The sequence below is a fragment of the Bactrocera tryoni genome, chromosome 3 (genome assembly GCF_016617805.1).
Source record: "Bactrocera tryoni isolate S06 chromosome 3, CSIRO_BtryS06_freeze2, whole genome shotgun sequence".
In the NCBI taxonomy this organism is placed as follows: domain Eukaryota; kingdom Metazoa; phylum Arthropoda; class Insecta; order Diptera; family Tephritidae; genus Bactrocera; species Bactrocera tryoni.
In genome coordinates this window covers 75,307,256-75,320,249 of record NC_052501.1, presented here as the reverse complement: position 1 = coordinate 75,320,249, position 12,994 = coordinate 75,307,256, and the positions used below count along the sequence as shown (strand labels likewise).

General features: G+C 29.3%; 1 protein-coding gene across 1 annotated transcript in view; it reads right to left on the bottom strand.

Annotated features, from left to right (window-relative positions):
* Nucleotides 1-12,994, bottom strand: part of LOC120771104 (heterogeneous nuclear ribonucleoprotein L) — a 300,298-nt gene that overhangs the window by 124,076 nt on the left and 163,228 nt on the right. The window lies entirely within an intron of this gene.

Here is a 12,994-nt window from a genome sequence, read left to right as displayed (position 1 = left end):
TAGCATATAGCTGCCATACAAACTGACCGATCAAAATCAAACTCTTGTATGGACGACTCTTTTATTTGTCAAGATATCAACATGAAATTTGGCACACATAATTGCCCAAGGCATCTCGACATTTTCTGCGGAAATTGTTCAAATCGGACCACTATAGCATATAGCTGCCATACAAAACGATCTAACGAAATCCAATGTCCATATGGAAAACTTTTTTATTTGACAAGAAAGCTGCACCAAACTTGGCACAGACTATTTTCGAAGGCAACGCTACAATCTCCGAAGAAATTGTGGAAATCGGACCACTATAGCATATTGCTGTCATACAAACTAATTGCTCAAAATCAATATAAAGATCTTTATATACCTTTTTATCCTATTAAAAATCCACCCGTGAAGGGTATTATAGCTTCGGAGCAACCGAAGTTAACATTTTTCCCGGTTAAAATCGGCATGTAAATCTGTGTGTGTGCCACATCGGGTTAATGTCAACAACGAAAAATTGGAAAGCATTAAGCAGATAAACAAAGTGCTCTTGCGTGGCCATTGTATTATGGATATATGTACATATATATATACCTATGTATGTATGTGGGTATGTAGTGCAGTGGGTGGTGGCCTTAAACTACAAGCATATTGGAAACAAAAGAAGCGTGTACTAAATAAATACGAAGAAAAGTGCAGGTAGGAAAGTAAGCAGGCGTCTTTAAATAAAGGCCGGGTAATGAAGTGGAATGCCTTAACTGCAAATATATGAATATACATACACACATACATATATACAAACATATGTAGATATGATAAATTTTCATTACTTTTTGGGCAATATTAGCTCATTTTATTATTTGCTTTTTTCCTTTCTGGTAGTTGCCCTAGGCGCTGCTAGTGTAAAATTAGTTTTGCAGTAGCAAAAAGTGTTTGAATTTTAAAATTATTTTGTTTTTTTTTTTTGGAAAGAAAGGATTTTATGCATGTTTTGTGTTGAAAATTTTACTTAAATTAATATAATTTAATCCAGTAAAATTTTTTTCCATACAGGAACGCGATTTTGTTCATTCAGTTTGTATGACAGCTATATGCTATAGTGGTCCGATCTGAACAATTTGTGCAGAAAATATAGCATTGCCTAAGACAATAATCCCAGAGAAATTTAGTATACATATCTCGTCAGTTAAAAAAGTTCTCCATACAAAAGCTTAAATTTCATCGTTCACTTTGTATGACAGCTATATGCTATAGTGGTCCGATCTGAACAATTTGTGCAGAGATAAAAGCGTTGGCTTATGCAATAAAGTGTGCCAAATTTCATGTTGATATCTTGACAAATAAAAAGGTTTTCCATATAAGACCTTCATTTTTACCGATGAGTATATATGGCAGCTATATGCTATAGTGGTCCGATTTGAACAATTTCTTCAGAGTATGTATAGTTTTCGTAGACAACAATTCATGCCAAATTTCGTGTCGATATCTTCTTCAATAAAATAGTTGTTCATACAAGAACTTAATTTTGATCGCTCACTTTATATGGCAGCTATATGCTATAGTGGTCCGATTTGAACAATTTCTTCAGAGTATGTATAGTTTTCGTAGAAAACAATTCATGCCAAATTTCGTGTCGATATCTTCTCAAATAAAATAGTTGTTCATACAAGACCTTAATTTTGATCGCTCACTTTATATAGCAGCTATATGCTATAGTGATCCGATATGAATAATTTCTTTGGAGATTACACCATTGTCTTAAGCAATAACCTACGTCAAATTTCGTGAAGATATCTCATCACATAGAAAAGTTGTCCATACAAGAACTTAATGTTAAGCGGTCAGTTTGTATGGCAGCTATATGCTATAGTGGTTCGATATCGACGGTTTCAAAAAATCAGCAGCTTTTAGGTAAGAAAATGACTTATGCAAAGTTTCAGATCGATATTTTAAAAATTGAGATATATACAGACAAATAAACTGACTGACGGGGATGACTAAAGCCCCTCAGCTCGTCACGCTTTTCATTTATATGTGGCTTGGAAGAGATATGTACCGATAACACCCATGTGTGGTATATAGTCTTAGATGATAAACAATAAAAAACTAAACTAAAACTAAATTTTGTCCTGGATTTTATGTGAGCTTGAGGCATGGAAACGATCGTAGGAGGTGTGAGAGCTAAAGAAGTAATCCATCGACTTCACCTATACTTGGTATTAAGTTCACATGTTTTGGTTAGTTATTAAGATATCATGACTATAAATTTTCAATACAATATAATTGTACGTGCATATTATTGCCTTCTGATAGGCAAACAAGGTCAAAAATTTACGTAGGGGTTCAATAAACGGCTATATGCAAAGTAAGCGTGGTCACCCTTCGATTTTCTTTTAGTTTTCCACCTAAATGTTTTTGCGGTTCAAAACATGTGATCAGTGGTGAAAAATGCCGCTGCATGAGAGATAAGACTTACTCATTGTAAGGTAAAAATATTCAGACATCTGAATGTCATGACATTCGAAATGGTTACATGGGGTCACAGAGATGGTGATCCATCACCTAACAGATCAACGGACTTCTATTTCGTAACTAATCTCATAAACACATTGTCAACTGGATCTGTTTTGGAAACTGATCTTTATAAGACCTACAAGATGGTACAATTTCGAGTGCTAGGATCCAAGGAAGTAGTGTAACAAGTATTTGAGAAACTGATCGTCATTAAACCTTTAAAATCATAAAATTTTTAGAGCTGGGATACAAGAAAGTAATGTCAGAAATTTTTTTAATTGCAAAAAATTGATATTTTTTTAGACAACTTTTAGGTTAGCTTAATCTGGTAGACCAATAAGCTAATCCTTTAAATTTGGAAAAGTCTTTTATTTGTAGTTTAAGAAACTCCAAGCCTTGTATTATTGTTGTAATTTAAATTCTAGTTAGTTTAGACTTTTCTTCAGTCCCTTCTTCGTCTCTAATTCGCGCTCACTTGTTTCAGTTGCCTTGGGCACCATATTGACGGTGCCAAACAAGATTGTAATGTCTCCGAAAAGTCTGCGCTGTACTCTCTTCTCTCTCTCTATCCTACCACTTTACTCCCGTCAGCAGACAGCCGTAAGCGAACGAATATGTAGAATAGCAATTACAGGCAAGAGATGCACAAGTAGTTCGAGAGGAGCGATGGAGCGGTATAGCAAATTGGAAAAACTGCCTAACCTAAAATTGTTTGCGCTCAATAAAATTGCAACATACAAACATAACTACACACACATACATACATACCCACGTAATGGGCATCAATATGAAGGCAGGCGGATTAAAAACCTAGCGATTTCATGCAAAAGTATTTGTGACAAAAAAGTCTAGACATTTGCGCCGCCGGCTTTCGGGAGCAATAGTTAAAGTGCAACAACAACAACAGCACACACATAATTTGTAAAAAGTAAAGCTGCCGGAAAGATTAAACAACCGTAAAATGCGAGAAATAAAGCACAAAAAACAAAAGCAACAACAAAAACAGAATAAAAATAACGCCGACACACAAAATAGACAAGTAACACTTCAAACAGCCAACAACAACAAGAACAACAACGTGTGCAAGCAGCAACATTGGGAGGACACACAAGCGCTTGGTGGGCGGCTGTTGCCGCTGCTGATGCTTGAAGCTGCTTTGAAGTGCCAGCAACAATTTGTACATTTTATTGCCAAACCAACCAAAACAACAACAAAAGCGCACGAAAATGCAATGTGACGTAAGCGAAGTGTGCGGCGTGAGGGACAGCGGGTGGACAGTAGGCGACGCATCACTTTCAAGGCATTGTATGGCAGGCAGTCACTCAGTGTCAGTGCAACAAAGGCGATCGGTCGCTTGGAAAAGGTGCTGCAACGGTCGTTGGCATTGCTGTCAGGTTGGCTTAACCGGCAGCGACCTTTTGTCAACGACGACTGACAGCGACATACATCGCAGCGCGCAACAAACGGTAAATATTAAATGTGAGTAGTTGGACAAATGATAAAGAAGCTGCAGTGGAGACGCTTCAAATGATAATCGAAGCGAAATAGTTTGGGAGAAAAAATAATTAATATTTGAAAAAAATTAATTAATTTACATTACATACATACATATGTATATTATCCAAAAAATTATAAAATTAAAGATTAAATAAAAAAAAAAAAAATTTCTAAAATTAAAATAAAAAATGTATATAAAAAATTCTCACAATTATTACTATATTTTGTGTATTAAAAATTAAAAAAGTATTTTCCAAAGTTAAAAATAAATAAATTTTCAAAAAACAAAAACAATATCTACAAAATATTAATAAATAATTTATAAATTTAAAAATTAATAACTATGTATAAATAATTAAAAACAAATTTTTTCAAACAATACTTTTTAAAAAAAATTTTCAACCAATATTTTTTAAAAATTTTCAATTACAATTTACAAATTTTTTAAAACTGTGTAAACGTAAAACAATTTAACTAAAAATAGGTATTAAAGAAATACTTACAACAACTGAAACATTATAAAAGTTCAAAAATAAATCAATAAAATAAAAAAAATGGCCACAATTTATAACAAATTTAAAAAAAAGTAGAAAAAAATTTAAAAAAATTAGAAAAAAATAAAAAAAAAATTAAAGATAATTATAAAATTAATTAAAAGCTAAGAATAAAAAATGGCAAGCATTAAAATAGGAAGCTAAAAAACATTAGAAAAAATGTTTAAAATATAAAAAAAAATAAAAAAATATTTAAACTAAAAATATAAAAAAAAAAAAATATTTAAACTAAAAATTTAAAAAATATATAAAAATTAACTAAAAGCTAACAATGAAAAATGGAAAAAAACCATTAAGAAATCATCAAAAACACAAAAAAAAACGAAATGGCAAAACTTATAGTAATTAAAAAAAAATTTATTTTAAATATTTATAAAAATTAATATAAAAAAAGTTTAAAAAAAAATTAATCTCAAAATACATAAAAAGATGTGAATGAAATTTATAAAATACACAAAAAATAACAATTGAAAATTAAATTAAAAAAATAAACAAATCGAATTAAAAAAATAGTGAATTGCTTTAAAGAAATTAATAAATTGAATAAAAAAATTAATATTTAAAAATTAACAAAATTTTAATATTTAAAAATTAACAAATTTAATTAAAAAAATTAACAAAACTTTAATTTAAACTAAAAAATTTAATTACAAAAATTAATCACTTAAATTTAAAAAATTAACTACATTTAACAGATTATTTAGTTAATTATTTAATTTAATTTGTTAATTGTTTTGATTAAATTTACTAATTTTTGTAATTTAATAAAATAATTTTTTTATTTGATTTAGAAAATTTTAAAAGTTAACAAAATTTTTTTTAAATACACACATGTTTGTTTTTTTTAATTAATTTAAAAATAAAATAAAAATGAACAAAACTTGTTTAAATTAATTTGTTAATTTTTTAGTTATATTTGTTAATTTTTTATTAAATTTACTTAAGATTTAAAAATTAACAATATTTTTATACTCTCGCAACAATGTTGCTAAGGAGAGTATTATAGTTTTGTTCACATAACGGTTGTTTGTAAGTCCTAAAACTAAAAGAGTCAGATATAGGGTTATATATACCAAAGTGATCAGGGTGACGAGTAGAGTCGAAATCCGTCGAATCCGTCCGTCTGTCCGTCCGTCCGTCTGTCCGTGCAAGCTGTAACTTGACTAAAAATTGAGATATCATGATGAAACTTGGTACACGTATTCCTTGGCTCCATAAGAAGGTTAAGTTCGAAGATGGGCAAAATCGGCCAACTGCCACGCCCACAAAATGGCGGAAACCGAAAACCTATAAAATGTCATAACTAAGCCATAAATAAAGATATTAAAATGAAATTTGGCACTGGGGATCGCATTAGGGAGGGGCATATTTGGACGTAATTTTTTTTTGGAAAAGTGGGCGTGGCCTCGCCCCCTACTAAGTTTTTTGTACGTATCTCGGAAACTACTATAGCTATGCCAACCAAAGTCTACAGAGTCATTTTCTTTAGGCATTTCCATATACAGTTCAAAAATGGAAGAAATCGGATATTAACCACGCCCACCTCCCATACAAAGGTTATGTTGAAAATCACTAAAAGTGCCTTAACGGACTAACAAAAAACGTCAGAAACACTAAATTTTACGGAAGAAATTGCAGAAGGAAGCTGCATCCAGGCTTTTTTTAAAAATTGCAAATGGGCGTGGCCTCGCCCACTTATGGACCAAAAACCATATCTCAGGAACTACTAGACCGATTTCAATGAAATTCGGTATATAATATTTTCTTAACATCTTGATGACATGTACGAAATATGGGTGAAATCGTTTCACAACCACGCCTTCTTCCAATATAACGCTACTTTGAATTCCATCTGATGCCTTCTCTGTGTAATATATAGTACATTAGGAACCAATGATGATAGCGGAATAAAACTTTACAAAAATACGGTATTTGAAAAATATGTAAATGACGTATAATGAAATCTCGATTATCACTTTATCATGCGAGAGTATAAAATGTTCGGTGACACCCGAAATTAGGCCTTCCTTACTTGTTTTGAATAAATTTTTTTATTTTTTTTAATTAAGCAAAAATAAAAATTAAAAAAAAAAATTTTTAATTAATTTGTTAATTTTTTTTATTCAATTTATTAATTTTTTATTTAATTTACAAAAAATTTCAAAATTAACAATATTTTTTTAAATAAATTTGTTTATTTTTGTTATTCAATTTAATAAAAAATTTAAAAATTAACATTTTTTTTTTAATTTAATTTTTAATTTTTTTAATTCAATTTATTAATTTTTGTAATTTTTAATTTTTTTAATTCAATTTAATAATTTTTGTATTTTGTTTGTTAACTTTTTTTTTAAATTAATTTCTTTAATTTTTTAATGAAAGAAAGCATTATTACTGAGTTAAAAGGAATGACAAGCGAAAAATATTTAAATATAAATATAATTTTTCAGAAAATGATTTTTGAAATTTTCTGCAAAAAAAAAATTCAAAAGTAACTTCAAAATATCCAAACTAGTAAAACATAAAAATTAAATTAACAATGCCAAATCATCCTAAATAATTAATGGCAAACATAAATTAAAAAAAAAATAAATTAGAAAAATAATTAAATAAAGAAAAATTCATAAATCAAATCAAAATAAAAATGCTTATAACATAGGCTTCAAGAATAATTCGCAAATATTATTTGGTTAGAAATACGAAAAGACTTTTTGGACTATCCAATATTGATAAAGCAAAAAAAAAAAAGAAAAATATATAAACATTTTTACTTCAAAGATCTAGAAATTGACCAAAAATAGCACACAACTATTTCAAAAAATTATTTCAAAATGTGAAAATTAATAAAACAAAAAAAATAATTCCATACTAAAGTATTATAAATAATATAAAAGACATAACAGTTCATAAAAATGTCAAAAATATATATTAAATATTATAAGAAAAAAATGAATGAAATTAAAAATAGGAAATGCGCCCATTAAAAAGTGTCTGAGAAAAAGATCGCGTGGGTGTTCATAAAAAACTGAAAATTTTCACAGCACTGCCGATTAACAGGTGCCTGATACCGCCCACCTACTAAGCAACAAAAACAACAACACCAGCAGCGCATACGTGATAAATCTAACTCAGCGCACTCACTACAAAGTCTAGCCGTAAATTTAAATGAAGGTGTCAGCGCGCGCCACACACACAAACCAATGGAGCGCCGCCGCCTCAGCCTCTGTGTCTGTACCGGCGACGGTTTGTCTGCCAGAACAAAGACCGCGCACCACTGCTACTTCCGCGACGCTCAAGGCGTTGAAATTTTTAATTCCAGCAATAAAAAGACTGTCAACACTATCAAGGCGCGCGCACAGCAACAAAGTGGCCGGGAGACAGCAGCCGCGGCGGCAGCAACAATTCACGCCAGTCAACATTTAAATTGTCGTCTAATTTGTCGCGCTGTTGCAACGCGTCACCAGGTCGCGCGGCATGAGAGTGCAATTTTCATTCAACACATTTCACATTTCACCAAGCGTTGCTCGCTGACACAGCGCATGGAATGGGCAGCGCGGCGCTGACGGCAAACGAAACTGAAATCGAAGCGCGGCGCGGCGCGTGGAGCGCGAAGGCGTTGCTTGCGCCAACTGTGGGCGCGCGGCGTTGCGCGTCACATTTTTTGGCCACAAAGTAAATGGAAAATGTGTGGCAAATATGTTGTTGTTGCGGTTGGCGCGCGCCATGGCAGGCATATTAGTGAATTGTTGACACTAATAGCCACATTCACACATTTATCGCTTTAATAAAAATTAAAATTGTGGCAGTGCACACAAACAAACAAACATATGTATATATGTACTAAAGTAATTATGTATACATATGTACACACTATGTTTGCGGTCGTGTGGCACGTTCGTTGGGCGGAAATTATATTCGTTTTAATTACGTTTTTTTCTTCTCTTTAGCAAATAAAGTCGACAAAGTAATCGTTAGCGGAAGTAAGTCGTTGAATGTTTATAGCCAATTTCAGTAATATATAGGCCGTGTGCTATTTTAGCAATATTTTTCAACGAACTTTTAATTAGATCTCCCTAAATTAGTGATATAGAAGACATAAAGACTATTCGGGTGCGGAAAATTATTGTATCAGGAAGGTATATGGGGGCTACCGGAATGCATAGCTTAGCTTTTGGTCCTATATATATGTATATGGTATATCGAAAATTCTTATAACAAGTATATGGGAGCCAAAGGAAGGAAGGCGTGATCCAAGTAGAGCACACCATCGCCCATCCTGAGACTCAGCATTCATTATTAAATAATAATAGACCACGGCCAGCACGCAGTGAAGAAAATAAAGCAGCCATAGGTGAGAGTCTACACGAAGACCGTGAAGACTCGATTCGACGGATGTGGAACGACTTGGCGCATTTTGCGCCGATAGCTTAAATTGAAATATAGCTTGTGCAAAAACTGAAGCCGCTCGACCTTCCCAAGTGACAAGACTCTATGGGTTCTTGAAAAGTTCCAAGAAGATGCGACGTTTTCGAAATTTTGTTTAGCGATAAGACCTAGTTCTGGCTCAATGGGTACGTAAACAAGCAAAATTGCCGCATTTGGAACGAAAAGCAACCTGAAGAGATTCAACTGTCAACGGCAACCATTATCTCACCGTGACAACGTGATGCCTGAAATTAAAGCTCGTGATCTCGGCGACATTTGGTTTCAACAAGACGGCGCTACTTGCCTCACATCGCATCAATCAATGAATGGATTTATTGAGAGAACACTTCGCAGAGCGGATAATCACGTTTTGGGACGGTCGATTGACCACCAAGATCACATGATATCACACCGTTAGACTTTTTTCTATAGGGACATGTAAAATCTAAAGTCTGTGTGAACAATTCCACTTCGATTCAGGCCTGGAACAAAACATCACATCTCATTCGCCAGTTACCAGTCGAAATGCTCGAACGAGTCATGAAAAATTGGACTCGACGGATAAACCAACTGCGACGTAGCCACGCATAACATTTGAGAAAGATAATCTTAAAAAAATAAATGCCAAAGAGTGTTGTTTCGAATGATTTTAAACGTTCCGCATTAAATTTGAAGCTTCTGTGTATTTTCTTTAAAAAAGTAGGGAGCCTCGAAATAGATCACCGTTTATATGGTTTATAAAGTAAATAGCATTAGGCATGTTGTGACTTAACCTCGATCACTGGATATATTGACATTTAAGTGAATTTTTCTCCTTTTAAACACAATTTCCAGTGAGCGAGCGAGCTCATATCCCTCAAATTTTCAACAATTACTAAAAATGTGTGCCGCATATCAATTAGTTGTTGTTAGCTCAGAGTTCAATATAGTCAAAGTGCCTATTGTTTTTATTGTAAGTGTCTAATTATTGTTTACTGCTACTAAATTTTGTTGTAGTCGGCGCAGATTTATGGCAATGTAAACGCTTTTGTTTCAATGAGTTATTAAGCTTCTTTGTGTTTGGCAATGTATTCAGAGAGGACCTTTGACAAAAGTGTTTATTGTTGTTGTTACTAATAAATGGCTTTTGTTTGCCCTTGTGTATTGCCTTTATCTTGTGTGTGTATTGTTTTTAATATTCTATACACAAATACATACATACATAGAAATCAAAGGAGATAAGGGTTCTTTGTTGTTTTTTGTGTGAAATCTGTTGGGATTAGTGTCGATTTATATTTTTTAATATGTATATTATTTGTATATTTTTGGAAGAGAAAAATTTCGTGTGTCTAATGGGCTTTCGAGCGCATTTTCGGTTTTCAGTTGAGCATAATTTAGTGTGAGCTCTGTATGTAAAAGTGAAAAGTGAAGTGAAAACATTTATATTTGCAATTCTGCATTTTTTCTAAATGAAGCTGACTACCGCAATTTGTTACTTTTTTTAGTTTTTCAAATATTTGTTTTAAGGTTTTTAATTTTTTTTTTATTTTTTTTTCACATTACTATTTTTTATATTTTTTTATATTTTTTTTAATTTTTTTTAAATTTTGGTTTTTAATTTTTTTTTATTTTTTTAATTTTTTTTTAATTTTTTTAATTTTTTTAATTTTTATTTTTTTTTAATTTTTTTTCTTAATTTTTTTAATTTTTACTTTTTTTAATTTTTTAAAAATTTTTTTTAATTTTTATTTTTTTAATTATTTTTTTATTTTTTTTTTTTATTTTTTTTGTAAATATTTTTTTTAAGTTTTTTTATAAAATATTTTTTAAATTTTTTTTAATCTTTGTTGGTTTGTAGAAAAATTACTAAAAAGAGCAAAACTTTTCTTATAAATTTTTTTTGTTTAATTTCTTAAAAAAAATTAAGGCAAGAAGCTGAAGCCAATTTTCAATTTTATGGCATTTTTTAATTTACAGAGAATGTCCTAATTCTACATTCTAAATTTTTTACGCAAAAAAACAAAAAAAAAAAAGATTTTGCTTTCAAGTTAATTCAATTTTTTTAAATTTTTTTTTTCATTTTCATAATTATTATTATTTTTTTTTAATTTTTTAACCAATTTTTTTTCTGCAATTTGCTTTTACAAGACGTGTATTAGTACTCTAATTACTTAACTTTTAGACAAAAACCAATCTGTTTTTAAATTTATTTTTTTTTGTTCAAGTTTTTAAAAAATTAAGACAGAAACAGTTGAAGCCAATTTTAAAATTTTACTGCGATTGTCTAATTAGCAAGAAATGTCTAATTCTGATTTTATTCTAAATTTTTATTTTTTTTATTTTTTTTTTATTATAGATTTTTTTATTTTTTTTTATTTTTATTTTATTTTTTATTTTTTTTTTTATTTTATTTTTTTATTTTTTTTTTTTTATATTTTTTTTTATTTTTTATTTTTTTCAATTTATTTTTTCTAAATTTTTTCAACCAATTCCTATTTTAAGTTTAAAGAGCAAATATTTTTTTCTTTTTACTGTCAAAAATTTTCAGATTTCTTTAATTTTCTGAAATTATTTGAATTTTTTTTAGTTTTTATTTTATGCTTTAAACAATTTAAAACTTTTTCTCAATTTCAAAATATTTTAATAATTTTTTCCCTCACTTTATCACTTTTCGGGCACTTTTTTGCGAGAAAGTTTAAAGGGTTAAGGATTTTAGCTTTATTATTTTTAATTCTGATTTAAAAAAGTAATAATACTTGAAAATGTACTAAATATTTTTTTAAAATATTTTTTCGAAATTATACTGATGGCATAATTATGGCCAATGTGTTTTTTTTTAATTAAAAAAAAATAGAAAATTATAATAATACAGTATACTTTATAGATTTTATCAAGCAATATAACGCTCTGGTTTAGAATTATTCTTCTTTAAATTTTTGCTACCTATCAGGGGTGGTGGATCGCCTGTGGCTTCATAATAAAATATTACTGAAGTCTCTCTACAGAATATTAAAAAATCTTTAAGAAGCAAAAATAATTAAACATGTACTAATACGTGTAAAGTATATAAGCAATACATAAGTATACTCTAAATAGTTACGTACACATATGTACATATAATATTATTATTTGTACAGTTGATATAAGCTAGCCCTTTTTTTCAATTTCCAGTTATATTTGCAAATAGTGTGTGTGAGTGTGTACCTACTTTAATAAGCGTGTGTATGTATTTTTTATTAATTTACTTAAAAATTGCAACAAAAACGCATGAAAATATAAATAATAATATTTTTGCTTCAAATCGGAAAAATCCTGAACATTTACAGAATTAACAGTGGAAACTATTTACCAGCGTTGTGTGATTGTATATAGTACATACATATGTAGGTTGTTGTTGTAGTGTGGTCATATGTATGTATGTATGTATGTTTTGAGATAGTGTTGTGTGGGTGATATCTGTTTATATGTATGTGTGTAAGTATCGTAGTATACAAGTGTGGGGAAGTGTAGTGTGAGGTTAGTGGAAAATTGCATAAATACAAATTGCAACAATCCAAAAATGCGAAAAATATTAATTATTAATTTTAAAAAAATTTTGTTATTTTTATGCGCATTTTAATACTTTTTTGTATACTAATTTTTAATATATTTTTTTTAATTTGTATCATTTTTTTATATACACTTTTTTTCGTTTTGAATTGTTATTATTAATTTTCATTTAGTATTATTATTTTTAATTTATTTTTGTTATTTTATTTAAGCAAATTTATTTTATTTATTTATTATTATTGTTTAATTTAGCTAAAAAAAAATTTATTATTAATTTTAATCTATATAATTATGAATAAATTAATTATTAATATAATTTTTGATATTTTTTTAATTTTTATTTTTTGTTTTTGTTATTAATTTTTATTGATTATTAAATTAAACTATAAGAATTAAAAATTATAAATTTATTTTTTTATTTATTACTCTTTTGTGTTTTTTTTTTTGGTAAAAAATATATTAATAATTTTTATTTATATAGCATTGAATAC